Raw genomic sequence first — 19,639 nt, 5'->3', positions numbered from 1 at the left:
CTTTGCTCCACAATATTATATTAGAAACTCTTGAATAAAATGTAAATTGAGAGGTCATACAGGAAACAGCTGAGAGTCAAATCATCTCTCAGAAAAATTGTTTCTATTCTATGAATAGACATCCAAACACTGACCACATTTACAGCTATTGTTTAGTCAATCAATTAGACCTGTTTTGTCTCTGTAAATGGAAACATAACACTAATTCCCAGAGCAGGTATTCAATAAATTAATTCAAATATTTAAGTGTCTTAAAATTGCTAGTCACATTTTATGTATTTATTTTATTTTTATAAGGTACAATTTATCAGTCTTTACTTTTTTTTTTTTTTTGAGATAGGATCTTGTACTGTTGCCCAGGCTGGAGTGCAGTGGGGGCAATCATGGCTCACTGCAGCCTCAACCTTCCAGGCTGAAGCGATTCTCCTGCCTCAGCCTTCTGAGTAGCTGGGCCTACAGGCACATGTCACCATGCCCAGCTATTTTTTTCTGGTAGAGACGGGTTTCCCTAGGTTGTCCAGGCTGGTCTTGAACTCCTGAATTCAAGCGATCTTCCCACTTTGGCCTCTCAAAGTGCTGGGATTACAGGCATGAACCACCACACCCAGCCAACATTTTTTATTCTGGTAAAAAATACATATAATATAAAATTAACCATTTAAATCATTTTAAGTGTACAATTCAGTAGCATTAATTATAATGTTTTGCAACCATCACCACTATTCATATCCAGAACCCCTTCATCATCCCAAATAGAAACTCCATCCATTAAGCAACTCCCCATTGTTATCTTCCTTGAGTCCCTGGTAACCTCTAATCTACTTTCTATCTCTATGAATTTGCATATTCTAGATATTTTATGTAATTGGAATCATACAATATTTGTCCTTATGTGTCTGGCTTATTTCAGTCAGCATAATGTTCACGCATGTTGTAACATGGGTCAGAACATCATTCCTATTTATGGCTGAATAATAATCCATTGTATGTATATAGCATCTTTAATTTATCCATTTATCTTTAGGCTACTATGAATTATGCTGCCACAAACATTGGTATATAAATATTTGTTTGAGCTTCTGCTTCATTTCTTTTGGATATATACCTAGTAGTGGAACTGCTAGGTGTTTGAGTCCACTCAAAATTCATATGTTGAAATCCTAACCCCCAAGGTGATGGTTTTGGAGGTGGGGCATTTGGGAGGAGATTAGGTCATGAAGGTGGAGCCCTCATGATTGATGCCCGTTCTTCCACCTGAAGTTATAGTGAGAAGACTGTCATCTATGATCCAGGAAGGGATCATAGATCCCTTCACCAGTCACTGAATCTGCTGGCACCTTGACCTTGGACTTCTCGGTCTCTATAACTATGATAAATAAATTTTTGTTGTTTATAAACTATCCAGTTTATGGTATTTTGTTGTAGTATCCTGCATAGACTAAGACATTGGGTCATGTGGTAGTTCCACATTTAACTTTTTGAGGAACTACCAAGCTTTACCACAGCAGTGGCATCGTTTTACACTCCCACCACCAATGTACAAGGGTCCCAATTTCTTCATGTCCTCTCCAACATCCTCTCCTTGTTATTTTCCATTAAAAAAAATTATATCCATCCTAGTAGGTGTGAAGTGGCATCAGGCCTCCTGTTTTCAGGCCTCCATGGTTTCTGATGCGAAATCAACTGTTAATCTTATTAAGGCTCTCTTGTACAGGATGAGTTGCCTCTCTCTCACTGTTTTCAAGATTCTCTTTGTCTTCTGACAATCTGCCTATACTGTATCTTGGTGTATCTCTTCGTGTTTATTTTGCTTGGGCTTTGTTGAGCTTCCTGGATATGTAGACTCATGTCTTTTATCACATTTGGGACATTTTTGGCCATTCACATATAATTTCTGTCTCTCTCTCCCTTGTCCTTCTGAGACTCTCATAATGCATATGTTGGTCCACTTGATGGTGTTCCACAGGTATCTTAGTCTTTGTTCACTTTTCTTCACTCTTTCATTCTGTTTCTCAGAATGGATCATTTCAATTGTCCTATCTTCAAGTTTGTTAAATCATTCTTCTGCCTGCTCAAACCTGCTGTTGAACTCCTCTAGTGAAATTTCTCATTTCAGTTATCATACTTCTCACCTTCATAATTTCTATTTGATTCCTCATTATAATTTCTATCTCTGTATTGATATTCTCGTTTTGTTCATATATTATTTTCCTGGTTTCCTTTCTTTGTTTCCATGATTTCTTTTAGTTTTTTGAATACATTTAAGACAGTTGTTTTTAAAGTCTTTGCCTAATAATTTCAATGTTTGAGCTTTCCCATGGACAGTTTTGTCAGTTTATTTTTTTTCCTTTGAATGCATTATCCTTTCCTGTTTCTTTGTATGCCTTGTGATTTTTAAAAATTGAACATTCAAATATTACAGTGTTTTAACTCTGGAAGTCAGATTCTTCCAGTTCCTTATGGTTTGCTTGTCTTGATTGCTGAAGGCTTAGCTTGTGTTCAGCCAGTGTTTTTGATAGAGCTGTCTTTGATTGCCAGGAGCTAAGTAAAACAAAACAAGTAAAACCCCCTCCTCTTCTAGTCTTTGTGGATTGGCTCTGTCTTGGGGCACTATTAACACTTTAGTAGGCCATTTAAAATTCCCCATGAGGCCGGGCATGGTGGCTCACACCTGTAATCCCAGCATTTTGGGAGGCCAAGGGAGGCGGATCACCTGAGGTCAGGAGTTTGAGACCAGCCTGGCCAACATGGCAAAATCCTGTCTCTACTAAAAATACAAAAATTAGCCAGGTGTGGTGGCAGGCACCTGTAATCCCAGCTACTCAGGAGGCTGAGGCAGGAGAATCATTTGAACCCAAGAGGCAGAGGTTGTAGTGAGCTGAGATCACATCACCGTACTCCAGCCTGGGTGACAGAGCGAGACTCTGTCTCAAAAAAAAAAAAAAATATATATATATATATATATATATATATATTCCCATGAGCCTTTACTTTCTACTTGTACTGAGCCCAGAGATCAGCCAGTGGTTAGGGTCTTCTCAGGTCTTTTCCGAACATGTGTCCTGTCCTGGCGTGCATGTTGCTTTCTAAACTCCCGAATACACACTGGCAGTTTTGAATTGCCCTAATTTCCCAAAGGAACTCTCTTCCTGGCTTTTGCTCCCAGACCTTAGACATTCTATTGTATGTCTGAACCTTAATCTTCTGCCCCCAGGTGGCTGCAGGTTTTGTATTCACCTTACAATGTTTCTGAGCAATGATTGTCACTTCTCCCTCTTCACGGGTTCTCAGTTAGGCAAAACGAGATGCACACCTCATATAAGTTCTTCAGTTAGCTCCCGAATAGGTTGGAACAGACAAACAAACTCCAGTAATTTGCAAATGAAGCCTGCTCTGCTCCCTCCAGAACCAGGGTTCAGGGTCCCATACTGGGAACACGGGATGCTGTCTTTAAGACTGCTGCTGAGACAAAGAGGGGATGTGGCAAGGACAAGTAAAAATGCCACGAAGTTTTCCTATCATTTTCCCCCCAATTTAAAAAACTGGTAAATGTCCTATCATTTTTAAGTTGCTTTTTCTTGGTTCAGCACTTTCTTAATTGCTGTAAACTTTTGACTCTTTTCCAGAGTTCTAGCAAAGTTGGCTCTGACAGTTGCTTCTTGTTTTTCAGTATTTCTGTAGAGGGACGGGAGTTTGGAGCTGCCTATTCTACAATTTTGCCGATGCCACCAATGCTAGTGGACGACTTGTTTCTTCTTTATGTTTCAGTTCCCTTCTTTGTACAAGGGGATGATATAGGTAGACAGCTTGTGTTGAGGCTTTCCTTTTGAGAACAGTGATCAATACAAGAACAACCTAATCCAAAAGTTCAAGACCTTTTTGTGTTAGGCTTTGTATCCACATTGGTCATAACGATGAATGACCTTTCCCCAGAATGGGCTGCAGGCATCTGTAAGTCATTTTTAAATGACCAGCGTCTTTGGAGTCCTGCAGATAAGTCATAAAGACATTCTGTTTTTTTTTCTAGACATTTGTTAAGTTTTTAACTTAATTCTGAAACCCATCTCAAATTAATTTTTGTGTTTGGTGTGTTGTAGATGTCAAGATCTATTTTTCCTTCTTTCATTTATTCTGTTTTTCCAGCACCATTTGTTGTAAAGGCTCTCTTTTCCCCATTATTTAGCTCTGCAACTTTAGTAAAAAAAACATATGTTAACCATACATGTATGAGATCATGTCTGGATTCCCTATTCTGCAATATATGTCTATTTATCTATCCTTATGCCAATATCACACTGTCTTGATCACTGAGGCTTTATAGCAAGTCTTGAAGTAGGTAGCATGAGCCTTTCAACTTTGCCCTTTATCAAGATTATTTTGGCCCTTCCTTCCTTCCTTCTTTCCTTTCTTTCCTTCTTTCCTTTTCTTTCCCTTCTTTCTTTCTTTCTCTCTCTCCCTCTCTCTCTCTCTCTTTCTTTCCTTCTTTCTGACATGTTTTCACTCTGTTACTCAGTCTGGAGTGCAGTGGTGTGATCATGACTCACTGCAGCCTCAAACTCCTGGGCTCAAGTGATCCTCCTGCCTCAGCCTCCTGAGTAGCTAGGTGTGCATTACGAGGCCCAGATAATTTCAAAAAAATTTTTTTTGTAGAGATGGGGTGTCACTTTGTCACCCAGATTGGTATCAAACTCCTGGCCTCAAGTGATCCTCCTGCCTCAGCCCCCACACCACCCCTACAAAGTGCTAGGATTACAGGTGTGAGCCACTGTGCCCAGCCATTTTGGCTATTCCTGTATTCTTTGCTTTACCGTATAAATTTTAGAATCAACTTTGAAAAGTTATTAAAATGCCTGTTAGTATATTGATTATGATTGCATTGAATTGCCAGATCGATTTGGGGAGAACTGACTACAAAACAATATTGAGTGTTCCAATATGTGAACATGGCATAACTCTCAATTTAGATCATTTATTTTTCTCAGCAGTGTTTTGTAGTTTTTAGTGCAGAGGCCTTCCATGTCTTTTGTTAAGTTTATTCTTAAGTGTTTTACGTTTTTTGGATACTAAGTCAATTAAAAAAAAAAACCGCTGTTCTAATTGTTTGCTGCTAGTATATAGAAAATATATTTGTATGTATATATATTTATATTGATGAGATATAACTGTGACTTTATTAAATAGTTCTAGTAGTTATTCCTTAGTATTACTGAGGATGTTCAATGTAAATAATTATGTTTTCTGCAAAGAAAGACAGTTTTCTTCTTTTCTATCTTTATGCTTTTTTTCTTTCCTTATTGCATTAGTTGGAACAATTAATACAGTATTAAATAGCAGTGTGGTAGGGGTAGATATCCTTGTGGGGGACATTCAATATTTCACCATTAGCTATGATGCTAGCTGTCACCTTTATAGATGCTTTTGTCAAGTTGAGGAAGTTCCTTTTTATCCTAGTTTTTTGAGAATTTCTAAACGTGAATGAGTGTAGAATTGTGTTAATTTTTCAGTTAAGATCATATGCTTTTTATCTTTTTTCTATTAACATGTTGAATTACATTGATATTTCTAATGCTGTACTAACCTTGCATCTTTGGAATAAATGTGCTTTGTCCTGAATAATACTCTGTCTCTCTCTTTTTTGGAATTCTGGATTTGTTTTGGTCATATTTCATTAATGACTTTTGCATTCATAATCATTGAAAGCAGCTATGCTCACCACTATACCACCAATGCTGCAATTGTAATCATGATATAGACCTGTAACTTTATTTTCTTATCTCTGTCAGATGATATGATTATACTGGTCTCTTAAAATGTGATGCAAAGTGCTTCCTCTATATTTTCTGAAAGAGTTTGTATAAGATTGGCATTATCTCTTCCTTAAATGTTTGATGGAATTCGCCACTGAAACCATCTGGGCCTGGATGTTTCTTTATGGGAATGTTTTGGTAACAAATTCAATTTACTTAATAGATACAAGGATATATAGATTTTCTATTTATCATTGTATATTTTTTGGTAAATTCTGCTTCAAGGACTTTTTCCATTTCATCTAAGCTATCATATTTATTGTCATAAAGTTTTCAAAAATTCCTTTATTATCCTTTTAATGCCTGTAAGATCTATAGTGACATTCCCTCTTCCACTATAGTGATACCCCTCTTGTTCGTGATGTTGATAATTTGTGATTTCTTTTTGACCAGTCTCTTCAAAGAATAAAATTTTGTTTTTGTCAATTTTCTCTATCATTTTAAGCTTTCTGTTTCATTAATTTCTGCTCTTGTGTATCTTAAAACATCTCTCCTACTACTTACTTTGGTTTTACTTTGCCTTTCTTCTGTATCTTCCTTAAGTGGGAACTTAGATAACTGGTTTTAAGCCTCTTTTCTAACATGAGTGCATATAGCTACCGTTTCTCTGTAAGCACTGCTTTTGCTACATCCTACAAATTTTGAAGTTGTATTTTCTCAATCGTTCACATCAAAGTATTTTCTAATTTCCTTTGTTATTTCTTCTTTGATCCAAAGGTTATTTAGAGATACATTGTTTAACTTCCAAATGTTTGGGGATTTTCTAAAACTATGTATCTGTTCCTGATTTCTAAGTTAGTTGTTTCTGTGGTCAGATAACATATTTTATAAGATTTCCATTTTTTGAAACATATAAAGATGTTTTGTGGCTCAAAATATGGCTTATCTTGATAAATGTTCCATGTACACTTGAAAAGAATATGTATTCTGCCGTGGTTGGGTATAGTGTTCTGATTAGTGTTAAGCAAAGGTATGTAGTTTTGTTAAAATCTTCTAAACTTTACTGATTTCTTGTCTAATTGCTCTATGCTATTGAGAAGAAGGTGTTAAGTCTTCAACTTTGGAGATTTGTTTACTTCTTTTTTTGTTAGTTTTGCTTTGTGAATTTTGAAGCTCAGTTATTAGGGGCATAAATGGATAAGACTATTTGGTTTTCATTTATTATGTTTATGAGATATCCTACTTTATCTTTGGTAATACTGCCTGCTTTGAATTTTTTTTTTTTTTGCCAGCTGTAGTAATAGAACCAGTCTAGTTTTCTTATGCTAAATATTTTCCTGTTGTATTATTTTCCACCTATTTACTTTCATTATCACTGTTTTTATATTTAAAAGTGTCTCTTGTAAATCATATGCTTGGTTTTGTTTTTCTTCAAAACAATTTTAAGAAAAAAAAAACAAAACAAAAAACCATTTTGACACCTGTGCCTTTTATGTGGAGTGTTTAATACACTAATATTTAATGCATGTTAAAGTTGAGTTGAGGTGTATCATTTTGTGATTTATTTTCTATTTGTCCCAACTTGATTTTAGTCTTATGTTTCTCCTTTTTTTTTCTTTTTCTGGGTTAGTTTTTTCGTATTCTCAGTCAGCCAGGGGTATGTGGAAAACTTGTCTCAACCCTTCCAGGATCTCCCCATTAGCACTCTGGTTGGTTTGCTGCTCACCCCAACTGGGACTGCATCCTTGGGCTAACAAAGCTGTGGCCTTTCCCTATTCATTTCTGAGTTTGCTACTTTTAGTATATGCAAAGTCACAAGATTTCATGCCACTTCTCGACCCTAAATATTGAAATTTAAAACTTTATAAGTATTTCTCCTCTGGCAGAAGAGCCACTAGGTTTTTGGCCAACTCCAAACTGGAAAACTACAATTCTTGCTGATTGAGCTTGATGGGAGGTGGGGGAAAGAATTAGCCTTCTGCTGTTTCTCCTTGAATCTCTAGGAGCTTTTCAACTTGCTGCCCATCTCTAGTAGATTTCTAGTTCCCTGGATGCTTTTGTCAATTTTGTCCAGTTGTATGGTTTTTTTTTTAGTGGAGGAGTATTGCTGACCTCTTCATTCTGACATAATTGAAAGCTGATTTTATAGATATGTTTTAATAAAATATCTTTAAATTTTATTAAAAATAAAAGAAACAGTGAAAAGAACATTTTTGCTTCTTCTCTGAAACTTCTGTTGGAGGTTTCTTAAGCTGTCGAATGTCTTTTGTACAAGGATAAATGGGATAAATTCCTTTTAGGATGTCATACAGAAGGCCTCTCCCTTCCTTTATGACTTACTTGGTTCCTTGATAACATTCACAAGTTGAATCACAAAAAGTTAAACGTTTTTAAGGAATGAATGTTATAAATTAGAATTATGTCCTTGAAACTCATTTCATACCGTAATATGCCAAGACATAATAAATGATCTCTAAAACCACACAAATGTTTACTTTTACAAACATTAAGTATGTAGAATTTCATTCAATAAATACCTACTAAGGGATTGATAGGTGCCAGAGACTGGACTGGCTAAGCACTGCAAATGAAAACAAATGAACTCACTAGGTACAGCTGCTGCCCTGCCCTCACACGCCAGTGAGAGAGACGATTACGCAGGAAATTACGATCAAGTGTGTTATTGAGGAAGTACCAAGTGTTATGACTATGTCCAGTATCAGTGTTTTCTCACACATTTTTTTTTCTTTGAAATCCTTTATGCTTTACAAAGAAAATATAATTAGAACCTGGACTGAAGACATATCTTCTGTAGTAAGTCTGAATGGTAAATGCTTGGAGAGGGACAATTTCCTTGGGAAACACGTCATCTATTCTCAATTTGGAATGTACACTAAATCACTTGGGAAACTTTAAAAAAAAAAATCTGTTTGCTTGGGCTCCACTTCTAAAGATTCTATCTTAATTGGCCCGAGGTGAAACCCAAGAAGCACTTTTTTTTTTAAAGTACTCAGGTGGTTTTAGCATGCAGCCACAGCCAAGAACCACTGTAGTCCTCACTTCCAGTTTCCTCATGTGCCACCTATCATAAAAGGTGCCTCCTTCAAGATTGCAGCTAAGTTTTCTGGGAAGTTCTTCTGCGCAATACTTATGGCTTCCTTCTACTGCACTAATATCTGGTAGGGAGGGAGCCCTTGTTCTCAACACCTCAAGTTTCTACAGAACATGAGGTACTCATTCCTATCCCTTTCTTGCTGGAGGGGTTAGGGGAGTGGCAGATGATAGCACATCCATATTCTCTCTGTCTCTTATTGTTCCCCAAATGAGACCGAGAAACTCATCTGATGGGTTAGAGACTGATATCCACTGCGCCACTGTCTATACAGTTGTAGGTGAGGTCGTTTTCCTTATAAGCAGGAAACATGCTCCACCTATTTCTTTTGTCCTTTATCCCTTTGTGATAGTAAAATTAGCTAATTGGTGCTTATTGGGTATTTACCGTGTGTTGCCTGCTAAGCTTTTTATATAAATTAATTCATTACATCCCAACATCAACCTCATGAGGTACAACCTATGGTTATACCATTTTACACATGAGGAGGCTAAGGCTTAGTGGGATTAAATAACCTGTCTGACACACTGAACTTGGACTGTGATTTCAATCCGGACAGTCTGGGTCCAGAGCCTGCTCTCTTAACTTCCATGCTACTGATGGCAGTGGCCACATCAGACGGTCTGCCACTGCCATCACACTGGCTGCAGCAGGGAGGTGCAGCCAAGGCTGCACCCTCCATGGAGCTGGTGGGAGCTAGGGACAAGCAGGAGCCCCGCCCCTTCTGAGTTGGGGTGGGAGCTCCCCCGGCGCCACTGCAGCCACCCAAACCATGGCTGTAGACCCTGGCCTCCCACTCCACAGAGCAGGCAGGAGCCTTGCCCTCCCAGCAGGGCTTCAGCCACCCAACCGTGGCTGCAGATGTGAGCCTCCCTTTGCTCTTGGGGGACTGGGAGCAGGCAGGAGCCTGCTGCTGGGCACAGCTGCAGCTGCCCAAACTGTGGCTGCAGACTCAGGCATCCCTGAACTCTTGGGGGCCCTGGAATGTCCCCCTGCCCTCACAGGCTTGCAAGTGCCTGCTCCTGCTGCCTGGCTTCTCCCCACTCCTGGTGCATGTTCTGATTGTGGAGCAAGGTTGGGGCCGAGCCAGGGCACTGTCACAGGCCAGCAGGGTGGGCGCACGTTCAGGGCAGTGCTGACATGCCAGCCCCCTGCTGCCTTGGCCCCCTCCTGTCTTTGGGCACTGAAGAGCACAGGAGGGAAGCTGAGGGGGTGCTGAGGGCAGCTCAGCACTGGCCTGCAGGCACCCCTTGGCAGGAAGAGCCTGGGTGCCATGAATGACAGGGGAGGCAGACAGCTCCTGGGCAGAAGGGGGCAGGGCCTCAGTGAAGTCCCACCTTCATGCCAAGAAGGCCTGAAGCCTGGGCGCCGGGCTGCCAGTCCTGCTGCCTGGAGGGGGAGCTTATATCCCTTTTTCCTGGGCCTGCCCATGGCTACCCATGGACCAATCAGCATGCACTTTCCCTCTCTGAAGATCAAAAAACCATGGACTCAGCCAGAGCAGAGGAGATGTCTGAATGACCAGTTGCAGAGAGGCGCTACCTTCTCTGCTGAGAGCTGAATACTCATCCTCATGACCTGCCTGCAGAGAGGAGCCACCCACTCCATTGCCTCCTTTTTGCTGAGAGCTGAACACTCGACCAGATGACCTGCCTACAAAGAGAAGCCACCCACTGTGGGTCTCCTCTGAGCTGTTGTAACACTCAATAAAGCTGCTCTTCATCTTGCTCACCCTCCACTTGTCTGCATACCTCATTCTTCCTGGACACAGGACAAGAACTCAGGCAAAGGCCCCACTGTCCACGGAGGTATCCAGCCAGAAAAGCAACACTCCAAAGATCCCATAACCCTACTATATTGCTAGGGTTCTAGCTGGCTTTTGTTCCACAACTGGTAAGCACAGTTGAAGGCCATTCACTGTAACTCAGGGGCTTGCTGGCATTCTCCACTCCCCTATTAACTGAGTCTATAATCCTCTGTGCAGTTTGTTGCATAAAATCACTCCAAGTATTTGTAAATACAACTCTACCTTCAAGTGGGTACCAGTGGCCTAGAACTGAGTAGGAGGATGGGAGTTAGCAGTGGAAGCTCCTCCTGAACTAACAATCAGGCTCTAACATAATTTGTCTGGGAGTTCTGCACTTCAGGAACTTAGAATTCCCAACAATTTTGTGCTAACAGTTTCGCATCCTAAAGAGATCCTTTACCCACACTGCACACTTTCCTTTTGGATTTTACCTTGCCTCAAGCTAAAGCACTGCCTCTCTTTACAATGATTCACTATATCTGATTACGCATCCATACAAAAAGTTTTCTGCCTCAGACAGTTCATTGTGATTTTGTATCGCTACTGATCATACTAGTCTAGCCCCAATTCACTACATGGCTCCAGTCACTATGACCACATGGCTTTAAATGTGTGTTTTTATTGTCACTATAGGTGTTTTATTTTCAAAAGCAAAAATTAGAAAAGTTGGAGCATTTTAACTCAAGCCATTATAAGTAAAAGATTGCCAGTATCAAGAAAAAGTTTTCCTCTCCTAGTAAACTTCAATTAGTCAATGAGAATTGTATAACAACTTGTATTTTCCTTGACTGTCTAAATGCAAAACATAGTTTTAGAAGTCTACATAAGGATAAAGATTTTTAAAGAAAATATCATCTTTTAAGTTTCATTACACATGTCCTTTATTAGAAGCTACTTTAAATCCTTTTTCAAACATGAATTGATTTTAATTAAAATAAAATTTTACTGGAACACAGTCATGCGCATTCATTTCTGTGTCATCGAGTGCTGCTCTTACCCTACAACAGCAGAGTTGAGTATGCAGTTATGATGGCGACCATCAGACCCGCAAACCCTAATGTAGTTACCATCTGGCCCTTCAGAGAAAGTCTGCTGTTCCCAGCTGTATAGCATTCCCCTCCCACCTTCTATCCCATCAGCCCAACCTAACTCACTTGTCATTTTGTGTTCTCGATGGTTTATTTCAAAAGTGAATGATATAACCTTTACCTAGCTCAGGTTAGCCTTTTTAAAAGAACAAAACAAAATTTAGTTGCTTCCTTACTGGTGCAGTGTTTTTTTGTCAGTGATCCTCAGGGGGAAAAAAAAGGTGTCCCAATCCTAGTTTTGCTAGGGCAAGGTGAACCCTTTCAAGTTTGTATAATTAGTTTTTAAAAAAAAACTCAGAAAATTAATTATTAAACTCTGATTATTGTTTCTATTTTATTTGTTCTGGTTTCTTCTTCAAGAACTCTGATTGCTGTGGGATAGGTCATCTACAGCTAACTTCTGTCATTTTAATCTCTTTGCCCATTCCTTCCCATCCCATGTTGGATCACTTAATAAATGTGTTGCCAACATTATCAATTTTATTCTCTGCTGTGATATTTCTGCCCTTTTCACTGCATCCAAATGAATGTGTAAATTTTGTTGCTGGATTTTAAATCTTTTTATATTTTTCCCATCTTAGCCCACTTTCTTTTCTTTTCAGCCTGCATCTATTTTCTGACCTTGTCTGTTATTATTTCCTACTTCAGTTTCTGAAAAGACCCTTTCTTTTTGACTCCTATTAAAAACACTCAGCAAATGTTTCTGAAATTTTCCTTGTTTCTTACAGTAAGATATTCTCTAACATAAGCTTTGTTTTCAGAGTAGCATACATTTTCCTCTATAAATTCATTACTTGAACTCCATGTTGATGTTTTTGTTCATTTACTGTTTTCTTTTTTCCTATTTGACAGTCTTTGAATCAGGAAGAATCCTCCTGGAATCCTGATGCTTGTCAATACACAGGATGGGCAGATTGCCTTTCAATAGCACCATCTCTATGGCTGTTGCATGAACACACTTCTTAGATCTAAAGCTCAAAGGTGGGTTGATGTGCCACTGTAGAAGCAGACCAAAGTATAGTTTTCTGTTCCGATGGAGATGGACACTTGGGTTTCCAGTTTGGGACTATTGTGAACACCACTACTATAAATATTTTTGTCATGCCTGTTGGTGCACATACTCATGCATTTCTGTTGAATATATATCTAGGAGATAAAATCCTGAGTCATGGAATATGCACATTTTCAGCCTTAGTAGATAATGCCAATGTCCTGTGAATAGTGAACCAAAACTACTTGGAAAAATATTCCACAACATTTCCTTTTGTTTGATTCAACAAACCAGCACATCCTCATAGTTAACAAAATATTGAAATGAGACATAAGAAAATGTTCTCTTTAAGTAGGGCATCTAGAAGACACTGAAGAGAATGAAGCTTTTTCATTTGATTATTATTATTGAAAATCATTTTAAATTATTGGATGTTTAAGGAAAATAAATCTCCTTTCTCATAAATCACACACTGGCAAGTTTATGAGCAGTGCACACCTTGGGAGAAGTGCAGACTATTGGAATTATTTATGATGATTTGTACAGCTTCTTTTACAAAAAAATCACAATCTGTAAAAAAGAGCAAAACAAATGTTTATGATTATGTCATCTTTTAGAAACATTATCAGATCAATACATGCAAAAAATTCCTGTGATACAGTGTGTCTGAGCCCTAGCTTTGAACTCAGACAGCCCCACACATATCCCAGCTCTGCTATTTATAAGCCTTATGGATCCAGATGTTTCTTACTTCACAGTGTGTCAGTTTCCAAATTCTAGCACTTAAAAAAATCTGTACATTAACTGGGTTGTATACATACATCATAAAAAAATAAAAATACAAAAGAATGTCAACATGAGAAAGGTAAATCTCTTTTCCCCTGGTGTGAACTCCGTCCCCAGTTTCCATGCCTGGCAACAGCTACCTACCAACTTCTTATTGACCTTTCCAGAAATATTCTCTGTATATTGCAGGCATAATGTATATATATATATGTATTTGTTTGTATATATACATATGTATTTCTAACTTTTAAAAAACCATGTATGCCTTTGTTTCATTACTTGCCCAAATATTACTGGACCATAAACAGAATAGTCAGACATGTACAATAATAACTAAGCTTATCATCTTTGGTTCTTGCCATCTTTCAATTACATAAAGCCCATAGCTGCTTACCCGTTTTTCAATGTTATCATCTCAAAGATATGTTTGTGAAAGTAGGTGGGTAGAATAAATTTTATATAACAGTATGTTAGCCTAATTTACAACTTTATATATTTTCATATGATATGATGCTTCAGTTCATCCTCTTGACCTGGGTCTTGCAAATACCAGGAGCAGCCCTGCTTATGAATGTCCTGAAGAGCAGTTATCCATGGAACAATTGTTTGGGAAAAGTTGATATGTAGACTCTGGAGGTCATAAATACCGTTTCTGATTCTCTTTCCATTTTACTTTGACTTACTGCCAACATCCTTTACTATTTCATTTATTTACTTTAAACTGACAAAGAAAGATTATATATATTTGTCAGGTACAGCATGATGGTTTGAAATACGTGCACATTGTAGAATGGCTCAGTCAAGCTAATTGACATATGCACTACTTCATATACTTTTCATTTTTTGTGGAAAGGGTGCTTAAAATCCCCCTTTGCTATTTTCAAAATATAACACATTGTTATTAAATATAGTCACCACGGTTTTACAATGCATCCCTTGAACTTACTCTTCCTAACAGAAATTTTGTATCCTTTGACCAACATCTCCCTACCACACTAGCTTCTGGCAACCAACATTCTACTCTTTACTTCTATGAATTCAACTTTTTTCTACTCTACATGCAAGTGATAGCATATGCGTATGTGTGTGGATGCATTACACCTGGTTCATGGCATTATGCTCGTATTTCTGTGCCTGGCTTATTTCACCTAGCATAATGCCCTCCAGGTTCAGACATGTTGCTGCAAATGACAGGATTTCCTTCTTTTTTTTTTTTTTTAAGGCTGAATAGTATTCAATTGTGTGTATACCATCATCTGTTGGTGGACACTTAGGTTGATTTCAAATCTTGGCTATTGTGATTAATGCTGCAGTGAACATGGGAGTGCAGATATCTCTTTCACACACTGATTTCATTACCTTTGGATATACACCCAGTTGTGGAATTGCTGGATCATATGGTAGTTCTATTTTTTATTTTTTGAGGACCTCCATAATGTTTTCCACAATGGCTGTACTAATTTCCATTCCCACCAACAATGTGCAAGGGTTCTCTTTTCTTCACATCCTCCTCAACACTTACTTTTTGTCTTTTTGATAATAGCCATTCTAATAGTATGAGGTGATATCACATTGTGGCTTTTGTTTGCATTTCTCGAACGATTAGTAATGTTGGGCATTTTTTTCATGTATCTGTTGGCCATTTGTATGTGTCTTCTTTTGAGAAATGTCTATTCAGGTCCTTTGCCCATTTTTTAATTGGGTTATTTATTTTCTTGCTAATGAGTTGTTTGAGTTCCTCACATATTTTGAATATTAACCTCTTACCAGATGTATGGTTTGCACATATTTTCTCCCACTTAGCAGGTTGTCTCTTCACTCTGTTTATTGTTTTTTGCTGTGCTGAAACTTTTTAGTTAGATGTAATCTCTTTTGTCTATTTTCACTTTTGTTGCCTGTGCTTTTGAGTCATATCCAAAAGATCACCATCCAGACCAATGTTAGGAGCTTTTCCCTTATGTTTTCTTCTTGCAGTTTTACAGTATCAGGACTTATGCTTAAGTATTTAATCCATTTTGAGTTGGGTTTTGAATATGGTGTGGAGAAAAGGTTCTAATTTCATTCTTCTGTATGTAGATATCCAGTTTTCTCAGCATCATTTATTGAAAAGACTGTCCTTTTCCCATTGTGTGTTCTTGGCACCTCTGTCAAAAATCAATTGACCACAAATCTGTGGGTGCATTTCTGGGCTCTCTATTACATTCCATTGGTCTGTGTGTGTAGTACCATGCTGTTTTGATTAGCATAGCTTTGCAGTAGATTTTTAAGTCAGGTAGTGTGATGGCTTTGTTCTTTTTGCTTCAAGATTGTTTTAGCTATTTGGGGTCTTTCATGGTTCCATATGAATTTTAGGATTGCCTTTTCTATTTCTGTGAAAAATGTCATTGGAATTTTGATAGAGATTGCATTGAATCTGTAGATTGCTTTAAGTAGCATGGATGTTTAAACAATATTAATTCTTCCAATCCATGAACACAGGGTAACTTTTCATTTAATTGTGTCTTCTTTAATTTCTTTCATCAATGTTTGATAGTTTTCAATGTACAGGTCTCCTTGATTCAATTTACTCCTAAGTATTTTATTTTTTTCCTTGTAGCTATTATAAATGGGATTGTTTTCTTGATTTCTTTTTTGTATAGTTTGTTGTTAATGTATAGAAATGCTACTGATTTTTGTATGTTGATTTTGTACCTGTAAATTAATTACTTTATCATTTCTATTAGTTTTTTTGTTGGAGTCTTTAGGGTTTTCTATATATAAGATCATGTCACCTGCAAAGAAAAACAATTTAACTTCTTCCTTTCCAATTCGGGTGCCTTTTATTTCTTTCTCTTGCCCAACTGTGCTGGCTGAGACTTCTAGTACTATGTTGAATAGAAGTAGCAAGAGTGGAGCATCCTTGTCTGTTTCTGATCATAGAAGAAAAGGCTTCAACTTTTTACTGTTGAGAATGATGTTAGTTGTGGGTTTGTCATATATGGACTTTACTATGTTGAGGTACATTTGTTCTATAACGAATCTGTTAAGAGTTTTTTTTGTCATGAAAGAATATTGAATTTGTCAGATTTTTTTTCTGAATCTATTGATAAGATCATGTGATTTTTGTCCTTTATTCTGTTAATATGGTATATCACATTTATAGATTTGTGTATGTTGAGCCATTCTTGCATCTGTAGGATGAATCCCACTTGATCATAGTGAAAGATCCTTTTAATTTGTTGAATTTAGTTTGTTACTTTTTTTGAGAATTTTTGCATCCACGTTAATCAGGGATATTGGCCTGTAATTTTTCTTTCTTGTAGTATCCTTGTCTAGTTTTGAAACAACAGTAATGCTAACCTTGTAAAATGAGTTTGGAAGTATTCCCTCCTCTTCAATTTTTTTGGAAGACTGAAATTTAAACATTTGGTAGGATTCAGCAGTGAAGCCATTGGGTCCTGCCTGGGATTTTCTTTGATGAGAGTCTTTTCATTACTGATTCAATCTTCTTACTTATTATTGGTCTATTCTGATTTTCTATTTTCTTCATGGTTCAATCTTGATAGGTTGCATGTGTCTAGACATCCATTTCTTCTAGATTGTCCAAATTGTTGGTATATAATTGTTTATAGTAGTCTTATCTTTTGCATTTCTGTGGTATCAGTTGTAATGTCTCCTCTTTCACTTCTGATTTTCCTTAAGTCTTCCCTCTTTGTCCTTAAGTAGTCTAGTTAAAGGTTTGTCAATTTTATCTTTTCAAAATACCAACTTTTAGTTTTGTTGATCTTTTCTATTATTTTTCTAGTTTCTATTTCACTTATTTCTGGTCTAATCTTTATTATTTCTTTCCTTCTACTAATTTTGGGTTTCATTTGTTCTTCTTTTTTTAGTTCTTTGAGGTGTAATATTACGTTGTTTACTTGAGATCTTTCTTCTTTTTCGATGCAAGCACATATTGCTATAAATTTCCCTCTTAGAACTGCTTTTGTTGCATCCCATAACTATGTCTTGTGTTTCCATTTTCATTTGCCTCAAGGTATTTTTTTTTAATTTCCCTTTTCATTTCTTCTTTGACTTCTTGTTGTTCAGGACCATGTTGTTTAATTTCCATGTAATTCTGAATTTTCTGAAATCCCTCCTGTTACTGATTTCTATTTTATATACCACAGTGGTTGGAAAAAATACTGGCTATAATTTCAATCTTCTTAAGTTTGTTAGGCTTATTATCAGTCATCAGTCTTGGAGAATGTTCTGTGTGTATTTGAGAAGAATGTGTATTCTGCTGCTGCTGGATGGAATATTCTATATATGTCTGTTAGGTCCATTTGGTCTAAGGTGTAGTGTAAGTCTGATGTTTCTCTATTGATTTTTTGTCTAGATGTTCTGTTCATTGCTGAAAGTGGGATACTGGAGGTCCCCACTATTACTGTATTACAGTCTAGCTCTCCCTCCATATCTATTAATATTTGTTTTATATATTTAGGGGCTCCAATGTTGAGTGCACATATATTTATAATTGTTAAAGCCTCTTGATGAATCGACCCCTTTATCACCACACAATGACCTTTTTGGTCTCATTTTATAGTTTTTTACTTAAAACCTATTTTATCTGATGTAAGTTTAGCTACACTTGTTCTATTTTGGTTTCCATTTGCACTGAGTATCTTTTTTCATCCTTTCACTTTCAGTCTATGTGAGTCCTTAAACTGTGAAGTGAGACTCTTGTAGGCTGGACATAGTTAGGTCTCATTTGTTTGTTTTTATCCACTCAGCCACTCTATGTCTTTGAATTGGAGAATTTAATCTAATTACATTCAAGGTAATTATTGATAAAGACTTACTACTATCATCTGGTTCATTGTTTTATGGTTGTTTTGTAGGTCCTTGTTCCTTTCTTCCTCTCTTGCTGTATTCCTTTGTAATTAGGTGACTTTCTCTAGTGCCATGCCTTGATTTCTTACTCTTCACCTTTTGTGTATTTAATATAGATTTTTTGCTTTGTACTTACCATGAGGAATATATAAAACACCTTATAGCTACAATAGGCTATTTTAAACTGGCAACAACTTAAATTTGATTGCATGCAAGAACTCTACACTTTTTATCCACCCTCCTCAACACGTGTGTTTTCAATTTCACAATTTACATCTTTTTATGCTGTGTATCCCTTTAACAAATTATTGTAGATATTATTTTTAATAGTTTTGTCTTTTAACCTTCATACTAAAAAGTGATTTACACACCATCATTACAGTATTAGAATATTCTGAATTTGACCATGTACTTACTTTTACCAATGAGTTTTATACTTTCATATGTTTTTGTATTACTTTCAACTGTAGAATATGACACATATAGGAAAGTACCTAAAAGCAATGTGCAGCCTAATAAATTAATGTACAGTACTCATCTGTGTAAATATCACACAGGTCAGGAAATAGTATTCCATAAGCTCCCATTTACCCCTTCCCAATCACAATCCTCTCTTTACCTCCTAAAAGTAATCACTATTCTGATTTTTATTTTATTTTTACAGTAGTCACTTCCTTGCATTCTGTTACACCTTAACTTTCTAAGTATGCATTCCTAAACACTATAGTTTAATGCTGTTGGTTTTGAACTTTATATAAATAAATTCATACTGTGGATTATTTTTGGATTTGGCTTATTATGGTACTTATCATATTTGTGAGATTCTTCCATGTGTTATATTTAGTTCTACTTTATTGTAATTGCTGTAGAGTAAGGAATGATAAACTTTTTCTGAAAAGGGCTTAATAGTAAAAATTTAAGTTTTGTGAGCCAAATGACAAAATCAAGGATACTCGTTTAACAAAAGAGAAAACAAATTTTCACAACATTTTTGATAAAATTCAAAATACACTACTAATAATTGACTATAGTTTTCTGTAATATAGTTATCTTAATGAAATGAATGGAATTCTTATTTGGGGGAATAACATTTTGCTCAATTTCAGTTCAAGTCATTGAAATTGATTGCAAATGTTCATTTATTAATAGTGATGTGTAATTAGATTTTCCTCTTTCTCATTTCATCTTTGAAAATGAGATTTTTCCCTATCTCATCTCATCCCTATCTCATCTTTGAAAATGTCTTTTCATTCAGAA

General features: G+C 36.8%; 1 protein-coding gene across 5 annotated transcripts in view; it reads right to left on the bottom strand.

The window, feature by feature from the left end:
* Nucleotides 1-11,522: 11,522 nt before the first annotated feature.
* CFAP91 (cilia and flagella associated protein 91) overlaps nucleotides 11,523-19,639 on the bottom strand; it is a 63,913-nt gene continuing 55,796 nt past the window's right edge. For all 5 annotated transcript variants that reach the window (XR_010155302.1, XR_010155301.1, XR_010155300.1 and 2 more), the window contains one exon: nucleotides 11,523-13,315. The gene's annotated coding sequence lies outside the window, so the exon portion shown is untranslated. The remainder of the gene's footprint in view (nucleotides 13,316-19,639) is intronic.

The sequence above is a fragment of the Pan troglodytes genome, chromosome 2 (genome assembly GCF_028858775.2).
Source record: "Pan troglodytes isolate AG18354 chromosome 2, NHGRI_mPanTro3-v2.0_pri, whole genome shotgun sequence".
In the NCBI taxonomy this organism is placed as follows: Eukaryota; Metazoa; Chordata; class Mammalia; order Primates; family Hominidae; genus Pan; species Pan troglodytes.
Note: the sequence above shows the minus strand (reverse complement) of the source record. Positions and strands in the feature narration are given on the sequence as shown.